This window comes from Lasioglossum baleicum, chromosome 7, assembly GCF_051020765.1.
Source record: "Lasioglossum baleicum chromosome 7, iyLasBale1, whole genome shotgun sequence".
Classification (NCBI taxonomy): domain Eukaryota; kingdom Metazoa; phylum Arthropoda; class Insecta; order Hymenoptera; family Halictidae; genus Lasioglossum; species Lasioglossum baleicum.
The window spans coordinates 2,751,315-2,771,522 of NC_134935.1; the positions used below are offsets into that span (position 1 = coordinate 2,751,315).

The 20,208-nt window shown below is 37.1% G+C and overlaps 1 long non-coding RNA gene across 1 annotated transcript; it reads left to right on the forward strand.

Annotated features, from left to right (window-relative positions):
* Nucleotides 1-17,654: 17,654 nt before the first annotated feature.
* On the forward strand, nt 17,655-19,212 carry LOC143210548 (uncharacterized). Its single transcript, XR_013009278.1, has 4 exons — nt 17,655-17,808; nt 17,944-18,149; nt 18,239-18,397; nt 18,585-19,212. It is a non-coding gene; the product is annotated as an uncharacterized LOC143210548 (long non-coding RNA).
* The last annotated feature ends 996 nt before the right edge of the window (nt 19,213-20,208 follow it).

A 20,208-nucleotide genomic window follows, 5' to 3' on the forward strand; every position in this document is an offset into this window, starting at 1 on the left:
CAACATAAAAAGAAACACATAGTTAAAGTTATAATCACAAAGTACTTACAGAATGAAATATTAATGTAACGGTACACTTCGCTTTTGTTTGAAGTCATTCTTGAATCTGCTATTTCATTACCGCTGATACCCACGTGTTGCTATATTCAAGGAAAAAGTAGACATAATTAAAATCGTAATTCTAATTGCAATCTTGTAGGACTCAATATAAATAGTAACGTATACTTATCTTTTTTTATCGATGAATATGGTCACTCACTAAAATAAATTCCTAATAAGATAAAAAAATGTTAAAAACCCATTAAAAAGTATTAAAAACGCGACAAAGAAACTGGAGGCTGTTTACTATAATAATAATAATAATAATAATGATAGATTTTAATTTCCCATTTCGGGGTACAAACGCGGACCTCCGCTCCGCTTACAAACTTCACCTTGCTTATCTCTTCATTCTTAACTTAAATTTACACTTAAACGCGATAGAGAGAGAGCCCACCGTTCACTCATTCCTCACACATTCTTCTTCACTCATTCACATACTCTGGACCCCCGGTTCCGCTGCTCATCCTTTCTCTCATCTCTTCCACTCTCTTCATCCATACTGGAGGCTGTTTACTATATGAACTAAACTATCGAACGATTAACGAAGAAAACACGACCTCACTAGTTCGTAAACGAGTGCAAAGTTAATTGTTTATAACTTTGCGAGGGCAATGAATTTTCATATAAATGCTTTCTCGACATAAGGGATAAATGTCTGTCATCGACAGACATGGTGCGACTAGACTCCTGTCTAGCTTTCAAGGATGTGCGCACCACACACATGGAATTTAATAGGCCAGCGCCTATTTTATTCCTTTTTCGAGATTTTATGTCGGGAAGCAAAGAGAAAATTCGCTCGGCCTCGGCATTCGAGTGCGGAAGACATCTGACCGTGTTTATTAGAGAAGTTAAAAGGGGGAAACGAAGAACATGATTCGGGTCTGTTTGGTTACAGATGTCTACATTCTACAAGAATGAAGAGATAAGGAAGGTGAAGTTTCTAAGCGGAGCGGAGGTCCGCGTTTGTACCCCGAAATGGGAAATAAAATACTATTATTATTATTATTATTATTATAGTAAACAGCCTCCAGTTTCTTTGTCGCGTTTTTAATACTTTTTAATGGGTTTTTAACATTTTTTTATCTTATTAGGAATTTATTTTAGTGAGTGACCATATTCATCGATAAAAAAAGATAAGTATACGTTACTATTTATATTGAGTCCTACAAGATTGCAATTAGAATTACGATTTTAATTATGTCTACTTTTTCCTTGAATATAGCAACACGTGGGTATCAGCGGTAATGAAATAGCAGATTCAAGAATGACTTCAAACAAAAGCGAAGTGTACCGTTACATTAATATTTCATTCTGTAAGTACTTTGTGATTATAACTTTAACTATGTGTTTCTTTTTATGTTGTAGAAAGGCAGAGGACCATTTAAAATCGCGATAACGTAAAATCAATATTAGCAGATTCAAGAATGACTTGAAAGAAAAAAGATAAGTATAAACCATACTATAAAGTTATACATTAATATTTTATTCTATACTTTACAATCATGACTTTAACTAATTTTTTTTTTTTGTTATGTTATAGAAAGGCAGGGACCATTTAAAATCGATTTTCGTAACCGGAGATGTATGAAACTTGACAAATGTGTTTGAAATTTGTGTTTTATTTGTCTAGTTTCATACTTAACGACCTGATATATGTAAAATGTCGTTACAATAATTATGTGATTACCAAAATTGTTAGGAGTGATGCACATATGTATATTGAAATATAACGTAAATAAAATATTTTATATTGCATTATCAAGTCTGTACATTATTTTTCTGATTATAAAAATATTCAGTATTACATAATACATCAACAAAGAAGTATCGAAAAAATTGATTTTGATTTTTTAACGATACAATTTATAAAAAATTCTGAGAAAAATTAAGGACAATTGTTTCAATAATATCGGACTAATGAATTTTTATAAAACTGGTATCTCGAAAAGTTCAATACGAAATATGCATTTTCTTCGAATGTTTCGAGATTTTCAATTTTTTTAAACATGTCTGCATAATCTGAAAAATCTGAAAAAAATCTCAATCATGTGTGCTATTAAATGGAATATTTATAAATTTTTTCGTAATTGTTTATTGAGCATGGTTCGACTAAAAATCAATTTGTGTTGGGGGCCCTCTGGACTACCTTAACTTTAAAAATCAACGAGAAAAATTTTTTAAGAAATACAAAACATATTTTAGGATGAACCATTAAACCCGGTTTTTAAAAAAAAAATTTAGTCCAAATTTCGCTTTGATATCTTTTTTAGATCAAAAGTTATAGCAAAATGTGCACCGCGCCGCGCCGCGCCGTCCCGGGATTCAAATGCGCGCCGTCTCCAGATCCCGACTTTCCGACTCGTGCTTCCGAAACTTCGGCAACATGAAAATTGGTGAAAATCGAAGGAACGCGTCGCTGACGCGTTCGGTCGAGCAGGTAGTCACACGGACATGGTAGAGGTACGCTTGGTGTGTAGCGCGCGTGCAATCGAGCATGCACTCACACGGGCAGAGTTGAAGTACGTTCGTGTGTAGCGCGTGCGCAGCAGAAGCTACGGCGAGGACGGTCCGTCAGAGAGGGGGAACCTGTGCTGGAGGGGAAGCGTCCTCGCGTCCCCGATTCTGGCATCACTGGTTCGGAACGCGGAAGCGAGTTACCCCCCCCCACTCTCGCCTTCGGCGACGCTCGGGCCAATCACGTCGTTTCTGAACGCAGGGACGCCTCGATGACATGTCGGCCCGGGCCTTCGGTATTTTATATTTTCCGAAGCCCGGCCGATATAAGGTGGTTGGGCGGCATCCATGGCTCCGAGCCGTTCCGGTGTAGCTCTCATGGCCTTTCCGGATGAGACGTCGACGAGTGTGGACTGCTGGTCGTCCTTATTTGTAGCAGCCTCGTCGCTTTCTCCGGGTGACAGATCCGGGCTCGGTCCAATCCTCGCCGTCTTCCTCGCCAGCGGCGCCCTGTGATTGGTGTTCCGAGCGTCTTCGCTTGCGGCCTTCCGCCAATCGGCGGCCGGAGACAGGTATCGGGCTCCTCGCCGATTTCGGTAGTTTCTGAAAACTCTTGTCGCGCCCCGCGGCGCGACATTCAAATGCGATAACTCTATTCTTTGGTCGTTCGGATGTCCCAGGGAGAGCGCTCGTTATAGCCGTTTCGTTATTATACCGCTTTTTCGGTGACCCGGTCTTTCGCCTAAGGTTCGGAGTGACGTAGGCTGAATCTGCCACGTCACAAGACTTTCCCGAATATAGTGATATCCAATATTAATACATTATAAATATTTAAACATGTTTAAACAATCGTTAAAGATGGGGAGACACCACTTTTGCCACAATTGTTGAGGATATTTTTTTCAGTTCATCTTAAAAAATAAGGGTCCGGCGTAAAATCTAACTGTATCACACGATAGAGCAGACTTTTATCTTGAGAAACCACTCTTTAAAGTTTGCAACACCAACGTTTTTTCGAATCAAAAAGCAAAATATCTTCGCCCGACATGAGTTGCCGCCAGTGGCGCTCGCCATTAGTACGGCCACCGTTCGCCGCGCCCTATCCCGTCACTGGCGGCAACTCATGTCGGGCGAAGATATTTTGCTTTTTGGTTCGAAAAACCGTCGACGTTGCAAACTTTAATGGGCGGTTTCTAAAGCTAAAAGTCTGCTCTATCGTGTGATACAGTTAGATTTTACGCCGGACTCATATTTTTTAAGATAAACTGAAAAATATCCTCAGCAATTGTTTAAAACGATTGTTTAAACATTCCTAATGTATTAATATTGGATATCACTGTATTCGGGAAAGTCTACAGAATCTTTTGCTGCAAAGAACAATCCAATATCTTTTATAATAACATCAGAATATTTGTTTAAATTTGTTCATTCTTCAATAAGCCCCTTTTCATTTCCCATCAGTTTTAACTCCATAAAGTACAAATATTCTATACTTCTAAATTTTGAATGTTTTCTCTAAAATACCTATCAATGCCTCCGATCGGAAAGATTCTGCCACGGGTTATTTGGTGCAATTTTTAGTGAACAAGACACCAGCAAAAAGTTCATGTGTAACACACAATCGGAAAAATATAGAAATTGACTTCTTTCCAGATTTTCGGTCAAATACTCCACTTTAGATCGTCTAGGACGACCATGGAGGATACAGAAATTCTCTGGAAGCCAGGGCGCAGACTCCGGCGATCCATCCCTTAGGTGCGAGCGAATCGCATTGAGTCGAGCGTAACGGTGGGGGAAATGATGAGGTAAAACTGGGGGACGCCCCGCTTCCACGCTCGCGAGCCACCACGAAGTAAGTCAATCGTGAGTTGGATGAAGTTGCGATTAGAGCACTTAAAAATAAAGCCCGTGTCAGAAACAGTACTGCCGTACTGCCAGTTGGCGAGGGTCAATCAGGAAACAGAAATCGCTGCCGAACAACCAGCGCCTCCCTGTTATTGTTATTGGTAAGTGCCAGCCATGTTTCCATTTCGCGTTTGAATGATTTCGTGGTGGTTCGTTTCGTGGTGGTTCGTTTCGTGGAGTAGCGTTTAATGAGTCCGCGATAGCGTCGCGATACGACGAAATATCTCCCTAGGATTGTGATACTGGCTAACAGAGATGGGCAGTATTCAAATACAAAATTATTCAATAAATTTTTGAATAAAAGATAAATAACTATTATTCTTTATTCGAGGGCTTGAATAAAAAAGTAACTATTATTCAAAAATTATTAGAATAATTTTTTATTCACCGAGAATTTATTCAAGCTTAGAATAAAATTTTTATTCTTTATTCTTATTCTTTTTTCTCGAAAATGAATAAATCCATGAATACTTTCGGCCAGCTCGAGGCTACAATGAACACGACCGACGCCCGAGGGTCGAGCCCTGAGGCCTGAGCCCAGAACACAATAGTAGTGCAATAAACACGGCCCGACAATCCCCCGGCGAGCCAGGTAGCTCGGCATGAAACCGCTAAGGAGCGAATGGTGAACTTATTTATTTTCCGTGCTACCCTCACGAAAGTCACACGAGCCAATTCGTGGCGTTCTGCCGATTAAGAAAAGCCTAAACTCGACGGAATTAGGACCGTTTCTAGTGGTTTTATTAATTAAAGTATGCTCGAAATTTTTATTCTAATAACTTTCTGCCCATCACCGCGCTAGCGCGACGAAGCGACGGGGACTTGGGACGCCTTGGCCAAATGGTGCAATAAACACGGCCCGACAATCCCGGTGACAATCACGGTGATGGGCAGAAAGTTATTAGAATAAAAATTTCGAGCATACTTTAATTAATAAAACCACTAGAAACGGTCCTAATTCCGTCGAGTTTAGGCTTTTCTTAATCGGCAGAACGCCACGAATTGGCTCGTGTGACTTTCGTGAGGGTAGCACGGAAAATAAATAAGTTCACCATTCGCTCCTTAGCGGTTTCATGCCGAGCTACCTGGCTCGCCGGGGGATTGTCGGGCCGTGTTTATTGCACTACTATTGTGTTCTGGGCTCAGGCCTCAGGGCTCGACCCTCGGGCGTCGGTCGTGTTCATTGTAGCCTCGAGCTGGCCGAAAGTATTCATGGATTTATTCATTTTCGAGAAAAAAGAATAAGAATAAAGAATAAAAATTTTATTCTAAGCTTGAATAAATTCTCGGTGAATAAAAAATTATTCTAATAATTTTTGAATAATAGTTACTTTTTTATTCAAGCCCCCGAATAAAGAATAAAAATTTTGTATCTTTTATTCAGTACCCGGAATTTTTATTAAAATAAAAATTTTGCCCATCTCTGCTGGCTAAAAAAATAATCTACACGAAATTTTAGATCGATCAAATAATGGGAAAACTTGCCGCATCGAACTTGAAAATTTTTTATTTTTGGAACTTGTTTTTCTCGGTCATAATTAAAGTGACACGCATATCGATATTTTGCAACGCAGTATATTTTAGTTATATTTTAGTTCAGTGTAACTATCATAAGTAATATGTACAGTGACTCCCATTAATATTCCGACGCTCTAAAAAACGCGATAATCTTTTTAATATTGAACTATACGATTCAAACTTTTTTCGGAAGCTAGAGCACTTAGTTCTCTCTCACTACAGGATGTGAAAAGAAATTTTTTATAAAACTGCAATTGGTGGGAATTGTAGAGAAAATACTAAAAGATCCATTTTACAACTTTTTTATGTGGGCCTATATTGAAAATTTAAAAAATACATTTTGTAGATCTGTTTCAATTAAACATATCCTGAAAATTTCGTCAAAATCGGTCAACGTTGCAATGAGCTACAAACGTTTAAAGATGGTAAAAATTGCAGATTTTCACGATTTTCGGCCTCTAACTGCAATAAATCTAAGGATTCTTACATATTTCAATGCCTGACGTTATTTCCCGCATCAACCGAGAGATTTCGATGAAACTTTCACAATGCACATAATTGACACAGATCTACAAAATGTAAGAGGTTGCCGCTGGTGGTATGTGTGAGGTGTGTGTGAGTGGTTGTTGATCGGTGCACGTTGCCGCGACGACTGCTCGAGCCGTTTCGATGTTTGAGAAATAAAAGCGGGTCTTGAATTTCAGTTGTCAATCGACGACGATAAAATAAACATCATTTGATTTTCCGTATATTTTCGCTTACAAACTTCAGAAGTGGGATTGATTGAACCAAAATTAAGTGATTTTAAGTAATATTGACGTGCGACACTCGCCTTGAAAGTAATTATAGATAATACAATTTTTTTTTTCCGTGTACGTCTGTGCGTGTGTGACATAATTCAGTGACGAAATGGTGAATCTAGCTGAATTGAAAGTTGTGCAGTTAAAGGAAATACTGCAGGAAATGGGACTGTCCACTACGGGAACAAAGGTTGAATTGATCAGTAGAATTCAGGAAGCAGACCCCACTGGTGAATGTGTAAACAATATCAGCATGCCGTCTCTGGAGGATGTGCAACAACCAAGTACATCTCAGGTACAACCAAGTACATCTCGGACCAATGTGACGGCTAACGATTATGAGTTTCTATTGAGAGAAAAACAACTTATGGAAAGAGAATTGAGATTAATTCAGAGGGAGAATGAACTGTTACGCGGTAGCGGTTCATCTCGATCCAGCAGTACTACAATTGATACAAAAATTGGCATCAAAGCGATAAGCGACTTGCTTGGTGATTTCGATGGTGTGAACGTTGTGTTCAAAAATTGGGAAAAGCAAGTTACGCTGCTGCGTACATCATACCACTTGGACGACAATGCTACCAAAATTTTAATTGGCACGCGACTGAGGGGACGAGCTCTTCGGTGGTTTCAATCCCGTCCAGAGCACGTCGAAATGGATGCAACCCAATTACTGCAGGAAATGAAGAAGATGTTCGAGAAGAAAGAAACCAAACTAGAATTAAGAAGAAAATTTGAAGAGCGTGTTTGGAAACCGAACGAACTCTTTGCGGTATATTACCATGACAAAATTGTTTTGGGTAATTACATACCTGTGGGCGAAGAGGAGATGATCGAATATCTGGTTGATGGAATACCGGATCGGCAGATGCGGAACCAGGCGCGGATTCAGAATTTCCAGTCGACTAAGGATTTATGGGCGGCATTCGAGAGCATTACATTGACCGACGGAAAGCAGCGGATGCATCGAGAATTGGTGGGCGGAAGCAAGACAGAAGTGCAAGAAAACCAACGACAGCATCAAATTAGAAGTGGCTCGCTGAAGGAGGTGAATCAAGATAAGTTAAGGTGTTACAACTGCAGCGGATACGGGCACATGGCTAAAGACTGCAAGGAGCCGCGGCGAGAGAAGGGTTCCTGCTTCCGATGCGGCGAAATGGGTCATAGGTATACGGACTGTAAAAGTAAGTCAGACAAACAACAAGTAGCGTGTGTAGATCATGTATCCGAACAGCGGGATGAATTTGTTAAATCTATCGGGTTAGAAATATGTGACACTGATGTACAGTCAAAATTACTATTAGATGCGCGAATTGATACGGGTAGCCCGATTAGTTTTGTGAAAGAAACTTTTGCACCGCGACATCTGATCAATTGCACGAGTGTTTCTGACAAGGCGTTCTGTGGCCTTAATGGTAGTAGATTGATTATTTTGGGATCTGTAGTAGTAAATATTGAGTTAGACAAAAAGGTAGAAAATGAAATATTTTTGTATGTAGTACCAGATGATACTATGACTGTTTCGGTAGTATTAGGTAGAGACGTGATGAGAAAATTCAACATGAAATTAATAGTACCATCGGCAGTTACTGTAGATGAAGCGATTTCAGAAATTTTAAATATAGACACTCAAGAGACGCGTGTTAGCAGTAGTGATAATTTATTAATTAATGGAGAAATACCTGAGTCGGATCAATTATGCGTTAAAAATATTTTTGCAGCAGAATATTTGCAGCCTGAGCGTCCAAAATTGCCAAAAATTAAAACTGAATTAAAAATAAATGTGACAGAATTGAAACCCTTTAGTTTTTCTCCGCGCAAACTTTCACATGCGGAACGAACCAGTTTACGAGAAATATTAGATAACCTACTAGAAAAAGAAGTAATTCGTGCAAGTGAATCAGAATACACATCACCTATTGTATTATTTAAGAAAAAAACCGGTGAATATAGGATGTGTGTGGATTATAGAGTGCTGAATAAACAAATTGCGAGGGATAATTATCCAATTCCATTAATTGAGGACCAGTTGAATGTATTGAAGGGAAAAGTTTATTTCAGTTTACTTGATTTGAAAGACGGTTTTTATCATATACCAGTTGCAGAAGAATCAATTAAGTATACCTCGTTTATTACGCATTTCGGTCAGTTCGAGTTTATAAAAATGCCTTTTGGCCTAAAACCGGCGCCAACAAAATTTCAGCGTTATATTAATCAGATATTTGACGAATTGATTAGGTCCGGTGATATAGTTGTATACATCGATGATATACTTATCGCTTCAGAGACGTTACAATATCATTTAAGCATTTTGAAACGTGTATTCAAACTAATGGTGGAGAATAGACTTAATTTGAGAATTGATAAATGCAAATTTTTATATACGAAGATTCAGTATCTCGGTTATATGGTTACAGCCGAAGGAATTAGTCCGACGGATAGCGGTATTGAGGCGGTATTAAGATTTCCGGTGCCTAAAACCATGCGTAATGTACAAAGTTTTATAGGTCTTTGTGCGTATTTTCGAAAGTTTATAGAAGGTTTTTCGATAATAGCTAAACCACTTTACGATTTGATGAAAAAGAATACTGATTTTAAATTCACGGAAGTCGAGTTGAATGCATTTGAAATATTAAAATCAAAATTAGTTACTGCACCTATATTGGCAATTTACGATCCTCGTGATCTAACCGAGCTGCATTGTGATGCTAGCTCATTGGGTTTTGGTGCTGTGCTCATGCAGAAGAAGAAGGATTTAAAATTACACAGATGTTGAGAGTAGGTATCATAATTTTGAACTTGAGACATTGGCAATTATTTATGCGCTTAAACGATTTCGGATCTATTTGCAAGAAATTCCGTTCAAGATAATTACAGATTGTAACTCTCTCAAGTTAACACTGCAGAAAAAAGATATGAACCCCCGAATTGCAAGATGGGCATTAGAACTAGCAACGTACGACTATACCGTAGAGTGTAGAGCATAGGCCTGCTGATCGGATGAGACATGTAGATGCTCTTAGCAGAACAATAGGTATTTTAATAGTAGAAGATAGTCCGTTTGAATACAAATTGTCTGTTTCTCAGTTACAGGACAAAAAGATAAAAGAATTAGTTGATAAATTGAGTAAACAAGAGGATTCATTGTTTGAAATGCGGAACGGTATTATACAAAAAAGAAAGTCAGAGTTGCTATTTTATGTACCAGAAAATATGGAACGGAACATTATTTTTAAATATCATGACCAAATGGGTCATTTAGGCGTGGAAAAAACAGTCGATACGATATTGAAAAGCTATTGGTTTCCGAATATAAAATTAAAGGTACAAAATCATATAAAAATTGCATGAAGTGTATAGTTTATTCTCCGCCAGTCGGGAAAAAGGAAGGTGTGTTACACGCGATTTCAAAGGGAAATGTTCCGTTTACGACTCTGCATATTGATCATTTTGGTCCGGTCGATGAGCAGCGTTTGATAAAGCGGCATGTATTCATAGTAATAGATGCGTTTACTAAATTTGTCAAATTGTATGCGACTAAAACGACTGCTAGTCGCGAGGTTGTAGCATGTTTAACCGAATATTTTAAAAATTATAGCAAACCGCAGTGCGTTGTATCCGATCGTGGAACATGTTTCACCTCACAGGAGTTTAGTGAATTCCTAAGCAATAATAATGTGAAACACGTGTTGATAGCTACTGGTTCTCCACAAGCTAATGGACAAGTGGAAAGAGTGAATCGTGTATTAGCGCCTATGTTAAGCAAATTAGCCGACAATGATACTGGACAATATTGGTATAAAATATTATCAGATGTAGAATATTGTATCAATAATACTGTAAGCAAAAGTACTGGTGAAACTCCCAGTAGATTAATGTTCGGTGTGGACCAGCGAGGTCAAATTAATGATGAGATCAAAGAATATCTAAATAGTATAAGCAATGAAACAGGTCGAGATTTAGATGCCATGCGAACTAAAGCTGCTGATAAAATTGTTAAAGCTCAAAATTATAATACCAAGTACTTTAACAAAATACATAAGGAACCTCGCAAGTATCGAGAAGGAGACTATGTTATGATACGAAATTTTGATTCTACGGCGGGAAGTTCGAAAAAATTAATTCCACAATTTAAAGGACCGTATGTAATCAAGAAAGAGTTAAGAAATTATCGATACGTTGCACAGTGGTCCAAACGGCCGATTTAGGAGTGCAAAAGTCTAAACGCTTCTAATAATCGACAATTCTGTGTTACATGTATTCTATACACATTAGATAAGTATAAAAAAGGCTAATTGAGCTCCGTAAGTTTATTGAAATTTTTTTTTCTTAAAATATAGTAGATGAAGCAACATATATTTCAATTTATAATGCCAGTTTTAATGTACAGTGATAGAAAAGAAAAACTTGTACACACAATTCTTATTTTTTTACAAAAGTATAATTTTCAGAAATGAAATTTACGACAACAACAATAATAATACATATAAAAAACACAATAATAATAAAAATAAAAACAAAACAATATTTATATCTAGTTATACTATTTACATCTAATTAGATATAATTATATAACCTGACACAATCCAAGCTGTTAACGATCTCTTCGACACAATAAGAATGGGAAACATTCATGTGGAAGGCCCATAATAATAGAAAATCAATCTCTTTTTGTTTACGCTCTCTACGACTCGCGAAAATAATTGCCAATCGGCGCTTCAACAACAATGCCACAACCCCAGGCATTCTTTGGACATTATTGCCTAATACGTCTATTAATCGTCTATTATATATTATTATAATAATACGTCTAATGTACGTCCCACGCGTACTCGTCATCGAACTGTACCAGAAAAAATAAAATAATTTGCTAATCTGCATTTTTCTACAAATAAATTTGATGAAACCATAAACTACATATTTCATTCCTAATATTCATGCAAAAATTAACGCGAATACGGGCGAGTATCGTTAGTATTTCCTACCAACTTAAGAAATGAATTTCTTAAAACCTCTTCTTTCCACGCGTATTCGTCATCGAACTGTACCAGGAAAAATAAAATAACTTGCTAATCTGCAATTTCCTGCTAATAAATTTGATGAGACCATAAACTATATATTCCATTCCTAATATTCATGCAAAAATTAGCGCGAATACGGGCGAATATCATTAGTATTTCCTACAACAAATTTAAAAAATAAATTTCTTAATACTTCCTTGAGGAACATTATTTAAAAATTTCCGAAAAATGTTTTATATCTTTTTTCATATCTTCCTAATGCTTCTGAACACGGCTATTATAATTAGAAATCAATATTAACGTTCTAAACAATAAATAATAGGTGAAAAGGATATCCTTTATATCGATGTACTTGTCATACTGCTACTTTCAACTTATGCCACACTTAACAATAATTGATTTGAGAAGTAAAATTGTCGATTTTTTAGCTTCTACAGACATATGTGTTGATGTAAGAAACAGTATTAAATGCCTACTTCATGTTTGGTTTTTTGACTTTTGCTCTCCTAAATCGGCAGTTTAGACCACTGCGCGTTGTAGCGGATATAGACGGGTTTCAAAATACACAAAAACGGTATCAGGGCGTATGGGAACCAAAGAACATGCGATCCTGGGTGGAAGCAAACATACCCAGCGTCGGTAGTATGTAAGATTATTAGATGTGTAAGTAATTATTCTGTTTGATGCATGTATTTTAGCCATCCTTGTTTTAGTTATATCCTATTTGACGTATACATATAATTTTAGCTATACTTGTTTGGGTTATATATTGCGTGTTAAGTTATGTTCAAGTTATATTAGAATTGATAATATGTATGTACAATGTTATGCGCATAGACCGAGGACGGTCTATTGTCAGGACGGCCGAGTTGTAAGAGGTTGCCGCTGGTGGTATGTGTGAGGTGTGTGTGAGTGGTTGTTGATCGGTGCACGTTGCCGCGACGACTGCTCGAGCCGTTTCGATGTTTGAGAAATAAAAGCGGGTCTTGAATTTCAGTTGTCAATCGACGACGATAAAATAAACATCATTTGATTTTCCGTATATTTTCGCTTACAAAAACGTATTTTCAAGTAATACTTCTTGAGTGAATTTCGAGGATCGTACTTGTCCGGCCGATGCCGACGCTGACTGCTGCTGACCGGTTACCCGTGATGGTCGAGGTCTTTGCACACTAGACCGCACCGCCGCACAGTGGGCCGGATTGGGGTTAAGTGTGATATTTGCTCGTAACTTTTAATTCGGAAAAGATATGAACGCGAAACGTTGACTGGACAATGTAGTAATGTCAAATGAGACGGATTAGTTAACACATTACCGACCGGTGATTCTTGCTTAATTTTCAAAAATCTATGGTGCAAGGCTAAACACTTTTAATGGAACCTTCCACAGCACCAGCAATTTCCATTGTGAACTAACAAGTCACCCTCAATAACGTCATCTAATAGTTTCATTTAAGATGGCAATGTAAAAGAAAATTTCTATGCTTCCTTCTGGTACAGCATAATTACTGAAAATCCTATTAATAGGTTTCCGGTAGGTAAAGTGTTAAGAAAAAATACATTAGTGTTATAATTATTATTAGTATTATCACTATTATAACATTTCTTGTTATTTAATTATTAATTCTCGTGCTTTTGGATCTAATTCCTTCATTTTTTATACGCGATTTCACTCTAATAGTGCTCTAATAGTGAAGTCGGAAGGAGGTGATGTAATATATCTGTGTTTGTTTCAATTCTGGAAGACTTTCTAGTGTTTCTCGTTCTAAATTGTTTAAAATCTTTGTTATATATATTATATTTGTATATAACTTTGTTATATATATGTATAATAACCGTTAACCGGGATTAAGTTTTTAAGGATGTTGCAGATTGCAAGGAGACAAATAACCATTGGGCCATGTCCCAGATGGTCACCAAATAACGAGGTTGTGTTAATCTTTAGAAAGGTCTCTCCTAGTCACACACTAATCATAAACTCAGGTACGACGGCAGACCCTCTGTACCGCTATTCCCTTCGCGAAGGCATACGGGAAGCATACGGAAGGCAAAGAATACGATTTCTGCCGATAGACTACAACAGGCATGCACAGGTGGACGATTTGGGAGCAGGAGCAATCATCCCTGCTCCTGAGCAGGGTCGGAGCAGTGACCTTGCTCGGACGTATGGAAGGGGAACCCACCAATTGTAAACGGAGCACGAGAGAAGACGAGAAGAAGAGCGTATGAGAGTGGGGGCGGCGTCTACGTTGTTGTAGTCTGACCACTCCGGCGCGCTCTCCACTTCCCCACGCCCCTCCCACTCGTCTTCTCTCGTGCTCTTAGTGGGCTCGTCTTCTCACGCTTAGTGGGTTCCCCTTCCATACGTCCGATCTGCTCTCAGAGCATACGGGGAGCAACTTGGGAGCACGGGAGCTGCTCTGAGAGCAAAGAGCTGTGCATGCCTGGACTACAATCTAGTCATAAAAAAGTACGAGGACAAATTCTGTAAGAGTGAAGGATATTAGAAACTTTAATTATTTATTGAACACAACTGAAAACAACAATATGAATGTAAACTTAATAATCGTAACTGTAATTCGTTTTTTCCGTAATCGTATCGTATTTAACTTTTACGTGGTTTTTTCGAGCAACTAACTGCGTGAACACGTCTTTCGTAATGATTTCTCGACGAGATGTTTTGTTTGTCTAACTATTTACATTGGTTACGCAGTATCCAGATATCGTATCGATTGACTCACGCATACACATACAAATATTATAACACGCATACAGAAAACATTCAAAATCTTGCTCCTACAATTCTTTACGAGGTGAAAGAGGGTTCGCTACGCGACAGACACTCCGCTCGCTATTCCAACGTCAATAGCTTCAAACAGGCATAATTTGAGAACTGGATTGAGCTGGACACTAATTCCTTTTCGATTATATAGAGGAAGGTGTACTAAAAATAGTCCAATTTGTTAGAAACTGGGATATCCTGATCTGAAAGATCTCCCTTACCGAATATAAAGAATTTTTAAAATTTTCTCCATTGAGTCCAGCATTGACTTTTTTAATATATTATGCAGACTAATTAATAATGTAAGATACAATTTCTTATCGCAATTTTTCTCTTGAAAAATACTCCTCTTGAAATGTCCAACTTTCAATGCTTATTACAACTATAATATTTATTAAATTGTACTATTTTCTTCATTTACGAGGTCTATGGACATTTGGGAGGCAATGTTCATATATTAGATATCGATACGAGAAAGTTCGTTTTAGGGCTAAATATCCTCATAAATTGGTGCAAAAGTGGCGTCTCCCCGTCTTTAATGATTGTTTAAACATGTTTAAACAATCATAATATATTAGTATTGGCTATCACTGGATTCGGGAAGTCTATAGAATCTTTTGGTGTAAAGAACAATTCAATATCTTTTATAATAACTTCACAATATTTGTTTAAAGTTGACAAATACCTTTGTTTTTCAAAGTCATATTTCTCAATAACTGTGCATCTGGGGGAAAAATTAAGGGCAGATTCCGAATCGTCGCAAAAAAGTCTATAAGAATCACCCAACAGTAATTGTAGAACATGAAAAAAGATTGATTTTGTTGGACAGAGTAAATAATTACAGTCATATTATGTGGTCTGGAAACCGCGTTTCTGAACGCTCGAATATGTCGTGCTTTACTTAACCTTCAGATATTTTGATTTAAATTTGTTGACGTATCTTGTAATTCAGATCACAGCAGCTAGATTCCAAGACACCTCTGTAGCTTCGAAGATAGGGCACCAGTTTACTGTGTATACGCAGGTAGGCGGTCCGGGTGCGAGTCCGACGATGGTAATAATGTTGGGGCGTACGGTCGAGTTTTTATTGCTCTATGACTCGGTGACTTCGTGGCCTTTTTCTGCGTTTTCTGGCTATAATCAGTGTATTGTAAAGACACGCTGTAGTGATTTGGTTATTGCGGATTACCGGGGTTTGGGGCGAGCATTGGCACTGCCTACACAATCGCTTCTTATTTTACTGTAACGACTACGATTTCATTAGAGGGACGAAAAGAAAATTTTCGAAGCTCGCGCGAGTGTTTTCTTTTCCACATCAATGTGCTATTTCGGATATATCCACAAACAGGATTTTGACTTGGATTATGTCAGTTTTCGTTGTAGCAGTGGCATCAACGCGAGAACAGAAAAAACCGTTGCAGGCATGGCCACTTGTCGAAAAAATTAATATATTCAGAAAATGCGGGGTTTGGATTTATTCACTCAATCGCTAATAACTTTGTCATTTATAGGTCGATTTACTTCTGGTTGGTGTTATTTTTTGCTTTACGTATATGAAGAGAAACCGGACGTTCTTTATCGGTTTCTATTTCTCCGTGGCCACAGAATATGCTTAAAAATGGATTATTTTCATAAATATCTTTTGAACCACTTAACCAATTAAAGATCTCATTATACGTATTTGCTCATTATTTCAATGTCTTTCATTTGGTACCACGAGCGACAAAATCGGATACATCTAACTCCAGATATAGTTTATAGTATGAAAAGGGGTAAAAAAATTGAAAAAACCGCAATACCTTAAAAACTGTTCCATAAAAAAAATTTTAGCCTTTATTTTCGAATTCAGCGGGAGAAAAGTTACCTCTCATCAAATGTACATGTAATCAATTTCATTTTGTAAACTAGTGTAATTAGTAGGCCAATAAAATTTTTGTCCTCGACAATGATTACTAATACTAATAGCCAAAAATTATTTCCATCATCGATAACGGTTCCTTATGAACAAAAAGAATTGTTGTAATTTATAAAGTTTGTTTACCAGTCAAACATAATGTCTACAAACATAATCGATAATGATTATTTGTAACTAGAACATATGCAAATTTAATATTTTCAATTGGCTAGATTTCTCGAATAACTTCTGTAAAATTCAACGATTACTGCATTACTTGTGATAAAATATGAACTTTTTACAAATGATTTTTTTTATTAAGTTAAAAAGAGACTATTGTTTATGGTGTATGGATAACAATTATCGCAAAATTGGCAGTATGTTTAAGTTATGCCAGTAAAATTTCTTTTATAAATATTTAAAACTATAAATAACTAAATATAGTATAACTAAAATTGTCATTAATTGACAAATATACGAAATCGACGAACCAATTCTATTGTTTGCAATTTTCATTTTAGTCGTTCTCCGTTCGAATACCGTTCGAACAGCACATCCAGCAACCGGCAAAACATTCTCGCCGAGAATGTACCTTTTGTCGAGGCTTTGCAGGGTCGTGCTGTGCCGTTGCCGGTCTAGTGAGCGCATCCCCATTGAAACTATGTACATAGAAGAAAGTCAAAAGTCGGCGCTGGTCGGGTATAGTGTGAGCACTTTTCCCGTGGCGATGCGTAGGCATTCTGTTGCGACCATGGACCTATAGGACTGAGCATTAGCCTGCGGGGGTGCAAGAAAAGACGGAAGGGGTATCATTACGGACCACATGTGGTGCGCTCTATAGGCGACTCTAAATACTAGTGTAGTAGCGTCTGTAGTGGTCTGTAGCACGTGGTCTGTATTTACAATACATGCGTCGGTGAATCGTCGTGGCTTTGTGTTTTTTGAACATTGATACACATTAATTTATAAAAATGCCATCGTGTATTGTGAAAGGATGCTCAAATAGAACATCTCGCCCATGTTATCGTCAAGAAGAATTGGAAGAAACAATAAAAATTACTTTCCATGTGTAAGTAACAATAATAAAATAGTGAAACTTGTGAAACTTTTATTGCATGTCTCATTAATCTACGTAAAGAAGGATTATTGTATAATTTAATTTTCAGATTTCCCAAATGTCCTATGAAACGCCAATTGTGGCTGAACAGTCTGGGACTCCAAAATACAGTTTTACCAACACGTCCGATTGTATGTTCGGTTCATTTTAGACACGAAGATATAGATAGAACATCTTCAGTATATGTCAAATTGAAGAAGCATGCTGTACCGTATGTATGTAACATTTTATGAACTCTTTATATTATGCCATGCGTTTTTGGAGTCAAATAACAACATTGTTAGAAGATACTCTTATGTTTTCACTACAAGTTCCCAAAAACTCATTTTCATTGGTTTGCTTGTTCATAGGTCACTAAAGAATACAGCATATTTAAGACATTACGACTAAACAAAGACATTTCAACCGAGGAGCCTTCAACTTCTGAGATTATAAAGGAAGAAAATATTAATGTATGCGAAGACATTTCAACCGAGGAGTCTTCAACTTCTGAGATTATAATGAAGAAAATATTAATGTATGCGAAGACATTTCAACCGAGGAGCCTTCAACTTCTGTATGTTTAGATAGCTATAACATAAGACTTTTACTTTACATACTCATTTGAAATAACAAACTCATTTTGTGATAATATTATTATTTTAGACGAGTTCTGCAGTAATAATACTACAAACTGGTGATTCAGTTGGATTTACTGAATCAATGAGCGTTACAGGAAGAAAGAGAAAACATTTAGTAGACACTGGTTCACATGAAGTTAGTGAAAAAGTATTAACAATTGCATCCGAATCCAAAAATGAACATGTATAAGTTTTTACTATCTAATATATACTGTTTAAAATGAAAAGTTATGTGGCGTCATGTAATATGGTAAAGAAATGATAGGTTTATTTATAAAAAGTAAAAATGACTTTCAATATCAAAATTTTATTACAATCGGTAAGGTGTACCCTAATGTGATCATTTATTAACTAGTAGTATTATATTGCAGATGGGTGCATTATTGCAAACGTCAAATAAATCGGCTGAAGCAAAAGTGTCTGTGGCAGACAAACATACGTGTATATCTCCGGAAAAATTGTTTCATTCCCCAAGAAAGGAAATGTTATGGAAGCATATATCTAACTTAAAAAGAAAACACCAATTGGAATTGGCAAACTTAAACGCCAAAATTAATAGAAGAAACCAAAAAATTACGAATCTGCAAACAGTTTTGCAGACATTACAAACGAAAAATAGTAATGATCAGTATGAGTTATACGACCATAGGATACACCTAATCAAGTGTATAATCAATAATTACGTTAAGGTCAGATACAACTATATCTGTAAGCAGAAAAACAATGTTGCTAATAGCAAACGAAATTATTTTAATAAATTAATATTGTTTTCTGGCCATTAAGTACATCGTGTTGTTATTGATCCTTTACATATTTCTTATAAAATCACTGATAATTTTTCAAAACATTTATATATCCTTTATGATAAGACATACGTAAATAGAAATAACATTATTACGCATGTCACAATTGACTTACAATTAGAATCACCTTAAAATATGCGGTGAATATACGTGATTCATTTGTACATTTTAAATGTTCCCGCTACTTTATATAGATGGCAACACTTGTGGTCCGTAATTTCATGCGACCATCCCTCCCCGCTCGCTTGGTGCCCCCTCTCGCCAAAAACCCTACCTTATGCTCAGTCCTGTAGGTTCACGGTTGCGACGCAGGACAGACGCGCTAGGGTACGCGCACAGTGGACCCGTTTTCGCCCGACGACCGACTTTTGCCCACACAGACGAGCGTTCGGGAAGCATGTGTTGGTGTCTTTTCGACCGATTTCGACCGAAAAGTGCTCACAGTGGAGCCGACATCGGGCAAAATGGTCAAGTTCAGCGGGGAGCCGAACCTTTTCGAGACCTTCGAGAAGGGTAACAATGGACAAACCCCATGGGGTCCCGACGCCGGTGGAGAATCAAATCATTTCGTTTTTCGCCCTACGTCGGACGGTGCAGCGTTCACTTTAAATAATTTTCATGTCGCCAATTTTCCAGTATCAGTATTTTTAAAAATGGGTCAGCACAGAGGACACTTGGGGCTATATTATCATTATTTTTATTTTTCCAATTTCCGGGCGGTATAATAGCAATGCGCCTGTTTAAAAAACAATTGCAAAATAAACTATGAAAATAAATATTTTTTCAACTGAAATAATTTTTATTAAACACTCTTATGGTTTCACTATGGGCACCCAAAACTAAAATTGTCATTGTTTTGTTAGTTTGGCCGTTATAATTTAATGAAAAAGTTGTGACACCTCATATTCCACCTCCGCGTAGAACCATCAATTTTCAAGATTTCAAAGAATTCTCTTTGAGATACGTTCATGACTTTTTCGGATTATAACGTTCATATTAACGTCCAGTTCTAAACGAAAAAAATTAATAATTAGTTTTGTATTTTTTATAATTTAGAGTAATGCACTCACCGCACTGAATAATATCTACACTATAAATGTTTAGAAAATCAAGGAGTGCATATACATTATAACAACAAAGAAAGTAGAAAAAATTTTTTCCTTCAAATGGATGTCGCAGTTGTTTCCAATGT